The sequence below is a fragment of the Nyctereutes procyonoides genome, unplaced genomic scaffold (assembly GCF_905146905.1).
Source record: "Nyctereutes procyonoides isolate TBG_1078 unplaced genomic scaffold, NYPRO_anot_genome, whole genome shotgun sequence".
Taxonomy (NCBI): domain Eukaryota; kingdom Metazoa; phylum Chordata; class Mammalia; order Carnivora; family Canidae; genus Nyctereutes; species Nyctereutes procyonoides.
Window position 1 is genome coordinate 38,459,447 of NW_026575052.1, and position 19,581 is coordinate 38,479,027.

General features: G+C 40.1%; 1 protein-coding gene and 1 pseudogene across 1 annotated transcript in view; one reads left to right on the plus strand and one right to left on the minus strand.

The window, feature by feature from the left end:
• PDE4D (phosphodiesterase 4D) overlaps positions 1-19,581 on the plus strand; it is a 1,377,381-nt gene that overhangs the window by 107,389 nt on the left and 1,250,411 nt on the right. The window lies entirely within an intron of this gene.
• LOC129513445 (60S ribosomal protein L30-like) lies at positions 12,824-13,276 on the minus strand (annotated as a pseudogene).

The following is a 19,581-nucleotide window of genomic DNA, read 5'->3' on the forward strand; positions in this document are numbered from 1 at the left end:
GGGGGAGCCTTTGAGACACTGGTTTGAATGTTGCGCTTGGATGCCTTTCTCACCAACTTGAGTGTAAGATCATGGAGTGGAATTCTCCATTGCAAGGAGTGTGGTAGGCAAGATTGGCTGTAGACCTGAATGAAGTTTACCCTGTGTTCACTGCCAAGTATGACGCCTGAGAACCAATTCAGTGTTCTGAAAGTAGGATGCATGTTATGAACCAGTTAAAAAGGGTAGAAGTACCCAAAAAAAGGAGCATGTGAGACAGATTCAGTGTTTTCTGAAGCCTCAGTGAGATGTATATGGGGCATAACCATGGAGGGGGCTGTCTCTTCAGGTAAAATGGGGACAAGTCAGGCAGAAACTCTGACTTCCACTGCAGCATTATTTAAAAGGAACCTCTGACATGATTCCAAGGCCATTCTTGTGTAGAAAAGGAAAAATTGAGAAGCGCAAGGCAATAGAAAAGAAATCACACCTGGAAGGAGGGAGCAGAAGCAAAAGCAAAATGCTTGAGTTGATGCTCTTGGCCCCTAGCTCTGTTCTCTGAGGAAAATGCCCTGGTGCAGTACCAGGATTACTAGCTTTACTGGGGTCTTTCTTTTGACCTCAATTTTTGACTGCCTAACAACATAAACAAACCTATAAAAATATCTCTGGTGACAGCCCCACAGACGCATGAACAAGTGTCATGAATGCCTGGGGCTTCCCTTCATCCCAGTTTATTTGGAAGGATCAATGGCTATGAGAGTCATTTCTGAATGCTTTGCTCATGAGATTTTTTTCATGCTATTTACATATTGACAAAAACTTTTAGTGATTTTCTTGTATAAGGTGTATGGTATAACTGGATTAATACAAATTTGCATAAAAGTAAAAAACCCATCCTTGATAGTACTTGGGAAGTAGGTGGAAGTCATCTTCCTTCTCATTGGCAGCCATGTTACATCCTCCCCAGTTTGTGCTCAACTCTTTGTTGTGTCTTTCTCTAATCTTTTCCCTAGTAATCTCATTCATTCTTGGGGTTTCAGCTGTTAACTATGTGTCTATCCTGGGCTTCTAGTATAGACTCTAGTTATACATTTCCCATTGCACATTCCTACCTGGATATGGAAATCAAATATAGTAAGTCAGCCACCGAACTAAGCCCCCTTCCTCTACTTGGCTTCTCAGCCTCCTCCTTTATTGCCCCCACATCCTGCTCACTAATTTCTCCTGACTTTCTCATTTCTGTTCTTGAACCACCATGTTTTGAGCCACCCAGGTTTGAAATTTGGGGCCATTTTGGACACTGACCTATCTTAGGTTTTGTGCTATGTCAGAACTTTTCAAGACTCCCCTTAGGCTTTGATGGCTTGCTAGGAGGACTCATGGGACTTAGAACAACTCTCACACTCATGGTCATGGTTGATTGCTGTGAAAGGATACAGACTAAAATGAGAAAATGGGAAGACTCCTAGGGCAAAGCCCAGGAGAAACTAGATGCAGGCTTATAAGAGTTCTTTCCCAGGGAACTTGCACTGATGCACTTAATTCTTTGAGTAATGATGTGTGACAATGCACACAAAGTATTGCCAACTAGGGAAGCTCACTTGAGCCTTGATGTCCAGGGTTTTGGGTTTTTTTTTTTTTGGCGGGTGGTGGTGGTGGATTTATGTAGTTCTGCAGTGTTAGCATGATTTCTCTCAGGTACTCAGACTCCAGATCTCCAGGAAAAAAACAGACATTCATCAGAAATCCCATTGTTAGCATAAGCTACTTGATCAAACTGATAATGCATGGCCCAAGGCCTCCGTCATATAGCACCAGGCAGAGTGTCCTTGGGCTTGGAGCCAGTCAAGGGCCAGTTCTGAAGACGTTTCTTTTTTGAGAATGTGCAGGGTTCGAGTAACCCAGGCCTGCTGAGTTAACGCTACATGTATATACAATCGCAAAGTGATTATTAGTTGTTGAAAAAAAAATGGGGAAGAGCATGTACTGCAGTATTAAATTGGTGCTTGAGTTCTAGCTTTATGAGGACCAGATGAGATATGTTTAATGTAATGCTGGACACATAAATACTAAATGAATGTTAGATAATGATTTGTTGTTTTAATGGCTGTTGTTGTGTCTGTCCTTTCCTACCCAGTGCTACTTGTGCTTATCTAGTCTAAGACCTTACAACTTTCACCTTTTAGGGTGTTAGCTTCCCATGTCTGTGATAAGTGATGCTGCATTAACAATCTGTAAAACTGAACAGCTTATGAAACAAAAAAGGAGTATTTTTTATGCCTGGTGCTTGCTCATTATGAGTTGACTGTAGCTCTGCTGCCTGTTATTTCACTCTGGGACCCAAACTGTTGGAGCAGCCCCAATTTGGGATATTGTGGCAAAGATAAAGGAACTTATTATGGAACTGTACAATGGCTCTTGAAGTTTTGCTTGGAAGTGGTACATACTCTGTTTATTCCCATCTTATTGTTTAAAGAAAGTCTTATAGAGAGGCCTGAAGTTAATGGATTAGAAATGTGTAATACTCTCTTGGTAGGTGATGGTGAATGTTTAGCCAATAATATACTCTATCAACTTGCTAATTGGCTTGTGGTCTCTAGGTCTCCTCTACCGTTGACACACCCTGATTTGTCCTGTCGATCATCACCAAATCTATGTCCTCAAAGCTCAGTGTGGGCAAATGATTTCTCTTCTCCAAAACTGCTTGGACTTGTCATGCAAGCCCTCTTATAAACTCAATCACCCATGACTCTGCCATACTCCCCTGAAACTAGAATAGTCTCCAGCACCAGGCATGTTGTATCTTAGCACCTTCTACACCATTGCTCATGACATTCATTCACTAGGAAGGAGGAACCTTTTCTGAGGAAACCATTTTACTCACAGTTAGATTCTCCACAGATCCAGCACCTTATCCATAGTCAAGCCCGAGAAGCATGATGAATGATGGGAGAATAAATATTGCTCCGGTGCTGCAGAGAAATCCAAGTGCTATTCATTGACCATGAGAGGCCAGGGAAGGGGATGTGGGGAGGCTGAAATCCAACTCGTACTTTTCTAAGCCAAGTTGTGAGATGGGGTATGTCTAGTTCACATAAAAGCACAACATAGTGAACTTTTCCCCCAGAGCCTTTGTATATTAGAAGGAAACCTTTATAGGATCTTTGTGCTCCCAAAGGACTATACATACAGAAGTCATAACAGATCAGAGGCAGAGAAATGTGTTGGCTCACCTTTCTTAGAATTTTCAAGTCCTAGGCCACCAAATCACATACCAGTTAGCATCCCTTGAATGTCTGTGACTCGGGACATCCTGAGTTTGAGCCCTAAGTACTGCTGTGGTCTTCACAAGGAGGGACTTGTGGACCACGCTTTCTGCCCACTCAAGTTTTAGTTATCTGGGAAGTGGCACCCCTCTTACTGGAAAAATAGCTGACTGAGAGTAAAAATGAAGACAGGTAACTAGATCAGTTATGCTTAGCAAAAGATGCAAAACCCTGTTTGGTGAAAGTGTTCTTAAAAATAAAAAAAAACAGTCCCTGGCCATGCAGTAAATAGCCCAAACCACTTATTTGGTTGAGAGATTTTTAAGGCTTTTCCCTGGTTATGGTTTTAAAAACTGCTCCAGAAGAAATCTGTCCCAAATTCATTACTAAAGGGCAGTATTGTCTATAAGAAGACATGAGAGGTAGGCAGAGCAGAAAGGAGAGTTGTGGTGTTGCGCTCGTCCAGGGCAGGGTAACTGTGAGTGGAGGACCTTCCTTGACGCCTGGTGAGTGTTCACCGCTGGCAGTGGGTGCTGTCAGGCTTGGTGCAACAGCTTTAAAGCAGATGAAACCACTGTGTGTGGTGTCAGCCATGTGATGTTTTGTTTTTTTAAACACTGTTTTACTTAAGCTTCTATTTCATGTCAAGAGGTTAGGTTCTTCGATTACTCAGGTAATAAACCAACAAAGGAAAATCAGCATCGTTTGTGTTAAGGTGTGCACTTTAGGACTGATGAGATCCTGAATAGCAAGACCAAGACGAAAAAAGGATATCGAATGGGGGCATATTGAATATGCAAACTTGCCTAACCTTATGTTCAGAATTTTGGTATTAGAAGCAGAGTGCGGAGTTTATTCATCTGTGGGTGGAAAGAGACTTGACTTTGAATTCTGAAGATGATGAAGCTTGGTCAGCGCAATATGTGTCCCCTGCACCAGTGGGAACATACAAGGACATTTGTATTGTCATATGTAATCTCATTAATAAGATATCAGTACATTTGTGTCATTTTGGGATTACATGACACTAACTGGTCACATTTCATGCACATGGGCTCCAAGACCGCTGTGAAATTCCTTCATATAGAACTTGGCAATCATGACTGGCCAGTAGGCAAAACAGTCCAGTCCTGTTCTAGAACTCTGAGGATCTTGTCACCATTTGCAAGTCCAGGTAGACTTTCTGGAACCAGGTCATAATGAGGCATAGTATCACCTCCATTGCATATATTATACGTAGAAAAGATGTTTTCCTCTGTCATTGAGTAAATCATGTTTTTCAGAAAGGACTTTTCCTCCATAGTCTTGTAAGATGCTATTAAATAATATATTTTACTTTGCTTTTGCCTTTCATTTGAGTGCATCCCACCACCCTTTTTAGACTGATGGGTTGTCACTTAATTATGCTTTCAGAAGGATTTCGGTCCTCACAATCTCTCTTTAATGGGGAGTCAATCCAGTGTCTACTGATTAACATGATAGTCCATTCTAGGTTAGTCTTTGTAGTTCTGTGGCCTTGATTCTCTGCAAGAGTTGGCCAGTATATGCTGATTTCTCTGTTTGAGTGGCTACTAGTGAGACTTTTGACTAAGCCTCAAAAGTGACTGGCCCTCTACCACCTCGGTCTGTTGTAGCTGGTGGGTAATACTGGGTTAGATTTTGAAGCTGATCACTTTCTCTCAGTGCTCCTTATAGATTCTGTTCCTTCAGAGGCATTAAAGTACAGCAACTCTTTAGTCCATTCTTGTCATTTATGGCAATAATAATGAAGAGGATTTTTACGCTGAAGGGGCCAGTTACTCATGCTTGTTCACTCATTTTTTTTCTGGAATGTTTGAGTGGCTACTATGTGGTAGGCATTGAGCTAGACACTTGAGGTACAGTAGTGGGATCCAAATCCAGATACAGTGTTTGTATTTTTAATATTTTAAATAATTACAACTGAATTGGAGGATTATAGAAATAATCAGGGGGTTACTGTATCTTGTGATGAATGCCATGATGGGGAAGCACAGTGAGCACCAAGGGGGATATTTAGCAAGGTTTGGTTGTCTTTATGTGCTAAGAAATGTGCTAAATTCTGAGCTTATAATTAATTAACGAAATAGAGATGGCTCTGACCACCATGATACTTACTTATTATTGGGGGAAACTGGTGTTTTTTGAATAATCACACTTGTGCAGTATTACTTATTAAGAAAAATATGGGGCAGCCCTGGTGGCTCAGTGGTTTAGCACCGCCTTCAGCCCAGGGTGTAGTCCTGGACACCTGGGATGGAGTCCCACATTGGACTCCCTGCATGGAGCCTGCTTCTCCCTCTGCCTGTGTCTCTGCCTCTCAATCTCTCTGTGTCTCTCATGAATAAATAAAATAAAAATCTTTAAAAAGAAGAGAAAAATATGGGTATGAAGAGAGAATCTATGAAGGATCTGATTTAGACTGTTCCAGGAACATGGATCTGAGGTGACATTCTGGCTAAGACTGAAAGTATAAGTAGGAGCTAGTCAACTGCAGCAGGAAGAGAAAGGACTCCATGCAGAAAGAATATCATGTGCTAAGGCCTGAGGCAGGAAGGAGCATGAAGAATCATAAAGCAGGATATCACATGACGTTATGTCATTGTGTGCAGTGAGGGATACAGAGGGAGAGAGCTAGAAGGCATTCAGCTGAAGGGTGACCAGGATCAGATCATAAGGAGCCTTCTCAGCCACAAGAAGGAGTCTTGATTCGATCTTGAGGGTCCTGGGAGAGCTCTTGTTGTGCTCAAGTAAGAAGGAGACATGATTAGATGTATGTGTTTAGAAACTCACTGCAGCTGCAATAGTGAATCAAAATGAGACACACTGGGATGCAAGGAGACTAGTTAGGAGGCTGTCCTAAAAACCAAGGCTAAGAAATTCAGTAGGGTGTATTGTTAGGTGGGTGGGCTCCAGGGCCATAATGTGTGGGCTTAAATTCTATCTCTGCCACTCAGCAGCTGGATAGCTCTGCACAGCGTGGGCTCTCTATGGGCCTAAGAACTTAGGTTCTTTTTTCTGTAAACCTGACATGATAGAACTGATGCCCATGTCATTGGGTTGCTGTGGTTTAGTCACCATTTAGTCCTCAGAGGAATATGTGGCCCTGTCATTCAGGCTGTGCCCTAAGAAAGGCTCAAGTTTGAAGGACCGGTAGGTACTATGGGAACCTGCTTTCAACCTAAAAGCCCTGTGCCCTGGAGGGGACTTACGAGGAGGCAGGGTTGCCTTTTTTTTTTTTTAAGGGTTTCCTTTTTTAATTTATCCACCCAAGAAGATCATCTCTTGTAAATTGAGGAAAGTCACCTTAGATGACTAGCTGTAGCCCTGACACATATTAAGCACTTAATAAATGCTATCTGTTATTAATGGCTATATGACTTTGTGTAAATTATTGAGTCTTTTCTGCCCATTTTCTTATGTGTAAAACAAGGAAATACAAGTCCCCACGTAACGGAATTGGCTATAAGAATTAATGAATTAATGCATGTAAAATACTTAAAATAGTGCCTGGCATGAATACATGTAAGCGTGTTGAAAAGAAAAGTAAGGACAGGGAGCATTTATTGGTTCACCAGTGTTTGTGGGCCCTTTGTGTGCCAGGTACAGCGCTGAAACATGGAAGAAAGAGATGGATATGGTCCCTGTCCTCATGGGGTGAACAGAAATTGACCCTGATAATTAACTAAAATTGTGGTAAGTGTTAGGAAAATGAAGTTGAGGGGATAGAGACCATCAGGAAGATTTGAGGAAGAGTTTAGAAGTTGGAAGACAAAAATAGTTAGATAGACACATTGATTCCAGGAAGATGGTGGCCTCATGGAAACGTTTCATGCAGGGTGAGGTCAGCCATGGTAGCCACTCTCACAGCTAGATTCATCAAGATGAATTGGGTTACCTACTAATGTTGTGTATGATTTAAGAAATGAATTGAAGTGCACAGTAACATATTTAGAATTTATTTGGTGTACTGAAAAATTCCCTAAAGGTTATATAGAGAAAAAATATATATAGTAAATCGGGTTTTAGAAATATTATATAACTTGTAAGATTTGTTACTTAAAACCCTGAAGTAGCAAAGGAAGTCTGGAGCCCAGCTCATTGGAGACATTTAAAAGTTGGATCTGAGTTACTATCCTCCCCCCACAAATCCCAAACTGGAAACAGTGCCCTGATAATCTATTTGGTGAAGAGATGACAGGTGAAAGTACTCCATGTGATTTTACTTGCTTTGTCCTGTTTAATTCTGATAGTTTCGTGGGTGAGTCAGATGACCCTCCCCAGGCAATTTATGGAACGTCGAGAGAGAACAGGACAAAGGAACATTTGTGGACACCTTCAGGATTTACATTTAGGTTTAGGATTACTCTCAGACCAAGTGATTATTCAGAGCTTTGCTCAAGGTTTAGAGTACCCTAGGCAACACAGAAGTTTCTTTGGTATGCTCTTGAGTTCCTCCTCCTCCCCCTCCTCCTCCTCCTCCTCTTCCTTCTCCTGAAATTGCACTTGGTTCTGTAGCTAGTATCCATCCTTTTCACTCACCTTTCTCTCCTCCCTTCTTGTTAACAACTCATAAAAGTGATGGTGTTTTGGGGAGAACAAACGAAAAGTACCAGTTGGGATTTATAGGCACAGGCGTGGAGGGGAAAACTGCTTTGCTTTGCCATGACACGTTATAATGCCAACTCTGAGTTGTTTGTATTTTGGAGGCTTGCTTTCATTTTTGTTTTGTTTTGTTTCTGAACTGAAAGAAAACCTGTAACAGCACTATTAGGTAAACCAGCACTGCCATCTCACCTGCATTTTGAGGGAAAGACAGGCTCAGTAACAGTGCTGAGGGCTGTGGTGATGGAATCACCCCTCTCCCTGCAAATTATCCATGTCCTAATCCCTGGAACCTGTGAATATGTTATGTTCCCTGGCCAGGGGGAATTAAGGTGGCAAACAGAATTAAGGTTGCTGATTCAATGACTTCAAGATGGAGAGATTATTCTAGATTATCTGGGTGGGTCCTGCATAATCACAAAGGTCCTTAGGAGTGGAAAAGAGAGGTGGGAGAGTGGGAGAGTGTTAGAATAATGCAGCAGGAGAAAGACCCAGCCAGTCATCACCGGTGGAGAAAGTGGCCCATGAGCCAAAGAATAAGCGTAACCTCAGGGAGCAGATTCTCCTCTAGAGCTCCCAGAAAGGGATGTGGCTCTGGACTCTAACGGAGGCCAGCGAGGCCTCTTTTGGATCCTTGCTGTCCATAACTGTCAGATAATACATTTCTATTACCTTTACTCACTAAGTTTGTGATAATTTGCTATCAAACTAATGAGGCCTGACATGGTAAGTTGTAAAAATCTGGAGAGCATAGAGGGAGTCTTTATTTGTAAAAGAAACAATATTAAATACATCACAAGTGTTCTGTAACTCTCAGGCAGTTAATCATTTAGTTCAATAAGAAGCTGGAGAAGAAGCAGCAAAATAAAAGGCCTCAAGGCCTAGGGAGGTGTGGTGCAAATGAGGAAGGCTGGCCTGGTGGAAGAGAATAGGGAGGGAGGGAGGGAAACATATGGCCAGCTTGGGATCGAAGGGCAGGGGGTGCAGTGGCTGCTCAGCCCACATTTTGAGGCCCCTAGTCTAGAAGCACGGTTACCCTGAGTGACTTTTGATTGTCACACTTTGGAATATAACATCCTCAGATCCTTCTGAGGGTGAGAAGCTGATTTAGCAAAATTAATGACTGAGCTAGTCACTAATAAACATTAGGTTTCAGGTCTCAGTGTGTCTCATTGCAAAAGCCAGTTGGTTTTTATTTGCTACTTTACTGCTTCGAAGTTCAAAGGAGGAGATTAATGATGATGCAGAGAGAAAAGGAAAAATGGAAAGAGAACCTTTACAGAGCACCGATCAGACATTGAATGGGGACATTTTAAGCTATGTCCTTTAATTTTCACAGCAGTTTCATAAGTTAATCAATATTCTCATTTTCCAGGTAAGAAACCTGAGTCCAAGAGAGGTCAGGTAACTTGCATTTGGTCACACAAATAGTAAGTGGCAAAGCAAACTGAGAGGAACACAATTTTTTTTTTCCCCAGAGGTTGAGATTTTTCAAGAGAAGAAGGGACAGTCCTTTCTCTGGGGCTGGAGAGAGGAAGGAAATGGTAAGAACCACAGGGACCTTGCGGTGGCAACACTGTAGGAACGTGGCTTTCTTGGTGCAGGCGGCCTATGAGGTTATCTGACACCCGAAGCAGACAGGTGTCAGATTGGCTGCATCAGGAGAGAGAGAAGAGGCTGAACCCAGAGAGATCCACAAGGGAGACTGAGACTGGAGATGGGAGTGATTGGTAGACAGTGACAGTGGCCAACAGGCAGGATGGCTTTGAGTGGAATGAACGTACATACCGTTGGTTTTTAGGGCCGCATCCCTCCTAAGTATGTAACCAGAGAGGAATCGAATGACCAAGGTGGGCTACTGGGTAGGTGAACCTTAAAAGGTTAAGAAAGCTGGGTGATTCAACTCCATCAGTCTCTAGGAAATTAAACCCGCAGTCCTAGTACTATACTACATCCGTCAGGAGGGCTACCGTGGAGAGAATGACACCCCCGTGAGTACGTGAGATGGCTGGAATGCTTCTAGATGGTGCGATTGTGAATTGGTAGATTCACTTTGGAAACCTTTTTGATGTCTGTGAAAACTAAACTTATGTAATTACCTGGAGCCTAGCATTTCCCTTCTTAGGCCACCCAAAATAGGTAATTTTCACACCAAAAGGTGTGTGCAATTGTTTGCGATAGTGAAAAATGAAAACAATTTCCTGAATTTTGGTACAGTCACAAAATGAAACACTTTACCAATAATGAGGAATGAGCTGCCACCATGCACTATATGGATGAATCTCAAAAATACAATGTTGAGAGAAGAGCCTAGACACAAAGCAGTATATGCTATACGTTTTATTCATATGAAGTGTAGAATTAGAGCTTTAGTGTTGGACTTCGGGACCATGGTTAACTTTAAGGGAAGAAGGTGGCTGAGAGGGATGTAAGGGGTGGAGCTTCTTGGGTGCTGAAATGTTCTAATTTTTTTCATAAATGTCCATTTTTCCCATTGTTACTGTGCGTAACTAAATACCACTCTTAAAAAATTTAATTCTGGTATACTTAACATGCAGTGTTATATTAGGTTCAGGAACATAATATACTGATTCAACAATTCTATGTATTATTCAGTGCTCATCGTAAGTGTACTCTTAATCCTTTTCACCTGTTTCAACCCATCACCCCACCCACCTACTCTCTGGTAACTATCAGTTTATTCTGCATCGTTAAGAGTCCATTTTTTGGTTTGTCTCTTTTTTGTTCTTTGTTGGTTTGTTTCTTAAATTCCACATATGAGTGAAATCATATGGTTTTTGTCCTTCTCTGACCGGCTTGTTTCATTTAACAATATATCCTCTGGATCCATCCATGTCATTGCAAATGGCAAGATTTTCTTCTTTTTTTATGGCTAATATTCCATTGTGTGTATACATATATACCACTTCTTTTTTATTCATTCCTCTATTGACAAACACTTGGGCTGCTTCCATGATTTGGCTATTGAGATAATGCTACAATAAACGTAGATGTCACTTTTCAAGTTAGTGTTTTCATATTTTTTGGGTAAATACCCACCCGATAGTGGACTTGCTGGATCATATGGTAATTCTATTTTTAACTTTTTGAGGAACCTCCATACTGTTTTACACAGTGGCTGTACCTGTTTGTATTTGTACCAACAGTGCATGAAAGTTCCTTTTTCTTCACGTTCTTGCCAAGACTTGTTTCTTGTTTTTTAAATTTATTTTTTTATTTTACCCATTCTGACAGGTGTAAAGTAAAATCTCACTGTGGTTTTGACTTGCATTTCCCTGATGATGAGTGAGGTTGAACATCTTATATGGCAGTTGGCCATCTGTATGTCTTATTCTTTCGAAAAATGTCTGTTCATGTCTTCTCATTTTTTAATAGGATTATCTTTTTTTTTTGGTATCGAGTTGAAAAAGTTCTTTATTTATTTTGGATACTAACCCTTTATCAGGGATGTCATGTGCAAATATCTTCTCCCATTCAGTAGGTTGCCTTTTAGTTTTGCCGATTGTTTTCTTTGCTGTACAGAAGCATTTTATTTCATTGTAATTCCCATAATTTATTTTTACTTTTGTTTCCTTTTCCTTAGAAGTCATATCTAGAAAAATGTTGCTGCACTTTATGTTAGAGAAAGCACTGCTTGGGATGCCTGGGATGCTCAGTGGTTAAACGTCTACCTTCAGTTCAGCGCATGATCCTGGAGTCCCAGGATCGAGTCCCACATCAGGCTCCCTGCTTGGAGCCTGCTTCTCCCTCTGCCTGTGTCTCTGCCTCTTTCTGTGTGTGTCTCTCATGAATAAATAAATAAAATCTTAAAAAAAAAACAGATTAGAAAAAAAAAAAGAAAGCACTGCTTGTTCTCTCTCTAGAATTTTTATGGTTTTAGGTCTCACATTTAGGGTCTTCATCTATTTGAGTTTGTTTTTGTGTATGGTCTAAGAATGTGGCCCAGATTCATTCGTTTGCATGTAGCTGTCTACTGTTCCCAACACTATTTGTTGAAAAGATTATCTTTTTCCATTGCATATCTTTGCCTCCTTTGTTGGAGATTGACTATATAATCATGGGTTTATTGGCTCTCTACCCTGTTCTATTCATCTGTGTGTCTGTTTTTGTGTCAGTACCATATTGTTTTGATGACTACTCCTCTGTGGTATGTCTTGAAACCTGAGACTGTGATACCTCCAGTTTTGTTCACCTTTTTCAAAATTGCTTCAGCTACTCAGGGTCACTGTGATTCTATACAAATTTGGGGATTATTTGTTCTAGTTCTGTAAAAAACACAGCTGGTGTTTTGATAGGGATTGCATTCAGTCTGTAGATTGCTTTGGACAGCATAGACATTTTAACAGTATTTGTTTTCCTAATCTGGGACCGTGGAATATCTTTCCATTTGTATGTATCCTCTTTACTCTCTTTCACCAGTGTTTTATAGTTTTCAAATTCCAGGTCCCACATCTCTTTGGTTAAGTTTATTCCTAGGTATTTCATTATTTTTGACTCAATTGTAAGTGGGGTTATTTTCTTAATTTCTCTTTCTGCTACTTCATTATTAGTGTATAGGAATGCAACAGATTTCTATACATAGACTTTGCATCCTTTGACCTTACTGAATTCATTTATGAGTCCTAGTTTTTTGGTAGCGTCTTTAAGGTTTTCTATATGTGGTACTATGTCATCTGCAAATAGTCAAAGTTTTACTTTTTTCCTCACCAGTTTACGTGACTTTTATTTCTCTTTGTTGTCTAATTGCTGTGCCTATGACTTCCAGGACTAAGCTGAATAAAAGTGGTAAGAGTGAACATCCTTGTCTTGTTCCTGATCCTAGAAGAAAAGCTCTCTGTTTTTCCCCATTGAGTATGATGGTAGCTGTGGGTTTTTCATATAGGACTTCAGTATGCTAAGGAATGTTTCCTCTAAACCTACTTTGTTAAGGGTTTTTTTTTTTCTTTAAAACAAGCTCTGGCCAGTTTTATTAAAGAAAAATTTTGCGTGATTTACTTTTCACCAGTCTGTTCTGGCATGCTTCTAATGATATCAGAATCACCTGGATCAATGATAGCCAGTGTGCATACTCTGTAGTATTTCCCACATGCTGTGCCCAATTCAATATTATTGCCACTGTAGTGATGGACACCAGTTTTGGCCAACATGGCATAGTATTATATTTCAGATTTCCTCAAAGCCGGGCAGTTGTTGGCCAGGATGACCAGTTTCGCTTTGCCGTGTCTGATCATTTTCAGGGTCTGCTTGTACCCCAGCACGTACTTTCCACTTTTCATAACCAGTTGGAGCCTAGAGTTGATCGACTCCAGCAACTTTTTCGTCTTCTTTGTGGCCACCATCTTCCTGCCTTAGATGCGGGACGGCCCCAACCAACAGCAACCACCAAGATGTTAAGGGTTTTTATCATGAATGGACATTATACTTTATCAGATGCTTCTTCTGTATCTATTGAATGGATCGTACGATTCTTTTCTCTTATTGATGTGATGTGTCACACTGATTAATTTGTGAATATTGAACCATCCTTGCATCCCAGGAATAAATACCACTTGATCCTGATAAATGATTTTTAAAATAGATACTGGCCTGGGGTTTTCTTTATTTTGGTAGCATCTTTATCTGGTTTTTGTATCAGGATAATGCTGCCCATTCTATAAAGAATGAATTGGGGAGCTTTCTTTCCTTTTCTACTTTTTGAAATAGTTTAAGAAGAATAAATATTAACTATTCTTTACGTGTTTGGTAAATTCTCCTGTGAAGCTGTCTGGTCCTGGACTTTTGTTTTTTGGGAGTTTTTTGATTAATAATTCAATTTCATTGGTGGTAATAGATCTGTTAAAATTTTCTATTTCTTCTGAATCCCTTCTGCTAACTTATAGGTTTGTGGGAATTTATCTCTCTCTTCTAGGTTGCCCAATTTGCTGTTACATAACTTTTCAGAATACTGTCTTATAATCCTTTGTATTTCTGTAGTGTTGGTTGTTTTTTTCTTCACTTTTATTTCTGATTTTGCTTGAGTCCTTTCCACTGCCCCCAGCACCTCCCTCCCTCCCTCTCTCTCTTTTTTTTTTTTTATTTTTATGAGTCTGGCTAAAAGTTTATCAGTTTGGTTGGCCTTTTCAAAGAACCAGCTCCTGGTTTCATTGACCTGTTCTCTTGCTTTTAGTTTTTGTTTTATTTATTTCTGCTCTAATCTTTATTATTTCCTTCCTTCTTCTGGTTTGGGTTTTGTTTGTTCTTTTTGTAGCTCCTGTAGATATAATGTTAGGTTGTTTATATACGATTTTTCTTGTATGTTAAGATAGATTTGTATTGCTCTAAACTTCCCTATTAGAGCCACTTCTGCATCCCAAAGGTTTTGGACTATTATATTTTCATTTTCATTTATTTCCATGTAATTTTTAAATTTCTTTTTAATTTCCTGTTGACCATTCATTGTGTAGTAGCATGTTATGTAATCTCCATGTATTTCCACTCTATTTTTTTTCTTGTGGTTGGTTCCTGGTTTCATAGTCTCATTAGAAAAGACACATGGTATGACTTGGATCTTTTTGAATTTGTTGAGACTTGTTTTGTGGCCTAACATGTGATCTATTCTAGAGAATGGTCTGTGTGCACTTGAAAAGAATGTTTATTATTCTGTTTTAGGATAGAATCTTTTTAATATATCTGTTAGATCCATCTGGTCCAATGCATTGTTCACTTTGAACAATGGCTTTCATCTTTTTGTTTTGTTTTGTTTTTGACATCCTGTCTGGATGATCTGTCTATTGATGTAAATGGGGTGGTAAGGTCCCCTACTATGATTGTATCACTATTGATTATGTCTTACATGTTTGTTAATATTGCTTTATGTATTTGGATGCTCCCATGTTGAGTGCATAAATATATACTATCGGTATATTCTCTTGTTGGATTGTCCCTCTTTTTGTTCATAAAGTGTCCTTTGTCTCTTGTTACAGTCTTAGTTTTAAAATCTATTTTGTCCAGTAAAAGTATTGCTACCCTCTCTTTCTTTTCAATTCCATTTGCATGATAAATGCTTTTCTACCCCTTCAGTTAAATTCTGCATGCGTTTTAGGTCTGAAATGAATTGTAGGCAGCATGTAGATATATTTCACTTTTCCCCCATTCACTCTATGTCTTTTGATTGGAACACTTAGTCCATTTACATTACAAGTAATTACTGATAATTAGGTACTCATTGCCATTGTGTCACCTGTTGTGTAGCTGTTTTTATACTTGTTCTATGTTTCTTTCTTTTCTTGCTCTCCTCTCTCACAGTTTGGTGATATATTTGGATTCCTTTCTCTTTATTTTTTCATATCACTGGTTTTTGATTTTTGGTTAACATTAGGTTTGTAAATAACATCTTATGCATATAGCAGGCAATATTAAGTTGATGGTCAATTGATTTGGAAATCCTCTTTATTCCCCTTCCCCTCTGCCCCATCATATTTTAGGTATATGGTGACATTCTTTATAACTTTGGTTTTGTGAATTCCTTGGCTGATTTTTGTAGATATACTAAATTTTTCTGATTTTGTGCTTCCGACTTTTACTCAAATGAACAGTCTTTCCTTTCCATTCAAAGTGTCCCCTTTAACATTTCTTGTAGGGCTGATTTAGTGGTCACAAATTCCTTTAACTTCTGTTTGTTTGGGAAAATCTTTATCCCCCTTTTTATTCTGAATGATAGCATTGCTGGATATAGTATTCTTTATTGCAGTTCTTTTCTTTCAGCACTTTGAATGTATCATACCACTCCCTCTGGCCTGCAAAGTTTCTGCTGAAAAAAATCAGCTGATAGCCTCATGGGGTTTCCCTGTGTACAAATGTTTTCTTTTGCTGCTTTTAAAATTCTCTCTTTGTCACTATTTTTGCCGTTTTAATTACTATGTGTCTTGGTGTGGACCTCCTTGAGTTGATTTTGTTGAGGGCTCTCTGTGTCTCCTGGGGCTGGATTTTTGTTTCCTTACTCAGATTCTGGACATCTTCAGCTATTATTTCTTCAAATAAAATTTCCTTCCCTCTTTCTCTCTCTTCTGCTTCTGAGATTGCTATAGTGCAAAGGTTATGAAGCCTGATGAAATCAGAGTTCACTAAGTCTACTGTCATTTATTATATTTTTTTTTCTGTTTTCTCTTCAGCTGTGTTTCATTACTCTGTCCTCTAGGTCACCATTTCCATTCTGCTTCCTGTAGTCTCCTATTTATTCCAGCTAGTGTACTTTAAATTTCACATACTGAGTTTTTCATCTTTTTTATGTTTTCTATCTCTTTGTTGAGGGTCTGAGGTCCCTCACTTTTTTTCTCAAGTCCAGTGAGAGTATTTATGGTCATTACTTTAAATTCTGTTACTTATCTCCGTTTCACTTAGCTCTCTTGCTATAATTTTTTGTTGAAAACATTTTTTTTCTGTCTCCTTATTTGTCTTATTCTTTGTGTCTGTTTTTATGTGTTAGGAAAGTAAGGTGTGTCTTCTGCTCTTGAAAGTAGTAGCCTTATAAAGAAGAGGTCCTGTAGTGTCCTGCATTATGATGTCCCCTGTTCACCAGAACCTTGTGCTTCATGGGTATGTCCTGTGTGTGTTGCATGCACCTTATTGTTGTGGCAGAGCCACTTTTACCTTTAGTCTAGTCATCTGCGATGACTTTCTTTGCCTGTTGTGGGCTCAGTTTGGTCCTTGTGTTGTTAGTGGGCCAGTTTGGGGCCACAATGGCCTTGAGTTGTGTCAGACCAGGCATTTGTCAGAGGTGCAGTAGCATGGAACAGCAGGATACTTTCCCATTGTTTTCCTTTGAGACTCTTTAGTTGGTGGGTAGATCCTACAGTCAGACTTGAATCAGCTGTCACCCCACTGCGAGGCTACACTTGGACTGGACTATGTGGTTATCTTCCCCTCTCCCCAGGGCATGAGTCACTCTAGAGTGATGTTGAACCCTGGTGGGACTGCTTGCACACTGCCAGGCTTGTGGCGCTGCCTTGGATGGGCTCTGTCCAAGAGCATATTGGAGGGGGTATGTCCGCAGGAGAACACAGGGGTGGGGCATGTGAAATTAGCCAGGTTTGCCATGTCTGCTGTGGGAGGGGACCTGGAAGGGAGGCCTGGCTGGAGAGGGCATGTCAACAGGAGGATGTGGGATTAGGGCATACTGTTCGCAAGTTAGATGGTGGGCGTTAACACTGCACTGGTTCCCACTGGTGTCTTTGTGCCTAGGCAGGAGGACAGGGGAGGGAAATGGTGCCTACCAGCTCCTTTGTTCCTGGAAAGTCCCCCAAAGGCCCCTGTCCCTCCAGTTCATGTTCTGAGATGAGTAATCAAATCTCCCTCCTATATACCTCAGATACTTTTCAAACTGCTGCTTTTATGCTATATCTCTGTAGGATGTTTGCTGTGCTATCTCTTTAAGGTGGGGGACTCCGTTTTCTCTTGTCCTCTTGTTCTCCCAGAGCCATGGCCACTAATTTTTAAAATTCTGGGTGTTAATCTCCCCCTTATAATAAGAACTTGGAAATTTTGGCTCCTCTGGTTTTCAAAGCTGAATGTTATGGGGGTTTGTCTTCTCTATGTGGGCTCCCCAGTATGACAGCCTGTTTTTCCCCCACCCTCTCTAATCCCATGGCATCCCTCCCTCTGGCCGACAGTCCTGCAGGTCTGTTCACCTTCTCACCATGTCTCTGCCCTTCTTATCCTCTTCCATGTGGCCTCTTCTCTCCATTTAGCTGTGGAGAGTCTGTTCGGCCACAGTTTGGGTTGTTTTCAGGGTTATTTACATTCATATGGGTGTTCTCTAGTTGTATCCATGGGGTGAAGTGAGCTTAGGATGCAGTGCCCTAATTTTTAAAATGTTGTTACATGCGTGTGTTTACTTTGTGAAAATCTGCTACCCTTTTCTGTACATATATTGTGTTTTAATAGAGTATTAAGAGCAAAAAAATATTAAGGCCTGGATGGGAGTCTAAAATCATGACAAGGCAGTGCTGAAACTGCTGACAATGGCAGCCAGGAGAAAGGATCAAATTATTGAATGTGAAGTCCTTGGAAAATTAGGGGCAAGATGGTTATGGAAGGAGAGAACGGATGTGGAACAGCTTCTTGTTCTGACCAAGTTTCTGTTGGCTGTTGTGGGACTGAAGGTACAATGTTGCATCAGCTGCATGGCTCTATCTGATTCTGTTTCTGATGTCAGAAAAGGCCATCTCATAGTTCCACCCAGTAAGGAATCAGTGGTTTAATTTCAGGTAGATAGAGAGGAGACCTGGACAGCTCATTTCTTGATCTTGTTTAATTTTTGCTTGTTAACTAGACACCAGGACTCTGTACAAGGAAGCTGAAAGCTGCATTATCTTATTAAGCATATTATATGCAATGTAAACGAAGCTTTTGTTACAAGCTGTGAATGTGGCTTTGCCTGGTTTGTAGTCTCCTAGCAAGAGAAATATAGCAGGGAGATAGATGATAATGTCAACAGGTAAGTTTCCTACCTGGCTTTAAAAGGAAGGAGACAATTCATTCTTTCTTATAGATTTACTGAAAGCTTCTTTTCTTTTTTCTTCCTCAGAAAACTAGATTTGGGATCTTTGTGTCACTAATATCTATTCACTACTAAGTTATCTTGGTGAAATTAGAAAGGTCATTTGTCTTGTGAATCAAAGGTTAAAAAAAGTTCTTAAATAATTGTATTAATTTCTAAGATTGCTTTCCAAATAGCATGGCTGACCAACTCTTAGCAGTTATTATTAATGAGGATGGTGAAAAATTAAGGTCAGGGTTGCATTTTCTTTCCTTTAATTGCTTCCTTCTCTTCCGGGTTGATTTATTTTCTATCTTTCCTTATATATTGTTTATCTGTAAAGCTGCATGAATTTCTAAATAATTTTTATTTCTAAAGATTTTTTTTAGTTCCAGCAATTCTGTTGAATGTAGTCTGACATATAATTGTGACACTTTTAATAGATTATAAGTAATCCATTATATAGCACATAACTAAAGGGATCTTATAATTGAGCATTCAAATTGGCACCTTTCAGAATAAAAAGGGATTTTTTTAAAAAAGTTTTTGATTTAAATTCAGTTTGCCAACATATAAGTGTTGTGAAAAAGTGAAAAAGGGGTGTTATTAATAATTATGCCAGGCAATAGGTGTATAGCACCACTGGGCAAACCGGGACGTGTGGTTGATCTTCCCAGAGTCCTCTCTGGAATAAGCCTTGTGAAGGCTGTATTCTACTAGGGATGCTGCTTACCTGGCCTAACCACTTTGACCTGAGTGATTCATAGGCATTAACTTAGCTCAGTTCTCTCTGCCAAGAGAAGAACCATAAGGCCTAATTACAAACATCTGTGATACTACATGACAGATTTTTCTGGCGAAAACCCATAACCGAATATCACTAATAGAATAGCCTCTATTCATGCCTCCCCTCATTTTTCTTTTTTTCTTTTCCTGAATTTCATCTCTGAGTCTTAGGACTATGAGCAGACAAGTCACAGTCTTTTTAAGGATAGGATTTTTTCCCTAATGACAAGAGTAAGGAGTCCATATAGCATGCTGTATCACTTTTTACTGGGCCTGGCTTCCCTGTGGTGGCCCTAATGCAAGTCCTGCCTCCTTCCTGCTTGGCTCTTGGATCAGCTGACTCACTCTCCGTCTTGTGCCTTTTGTTCTCAGCAGAGGGAGTTATTA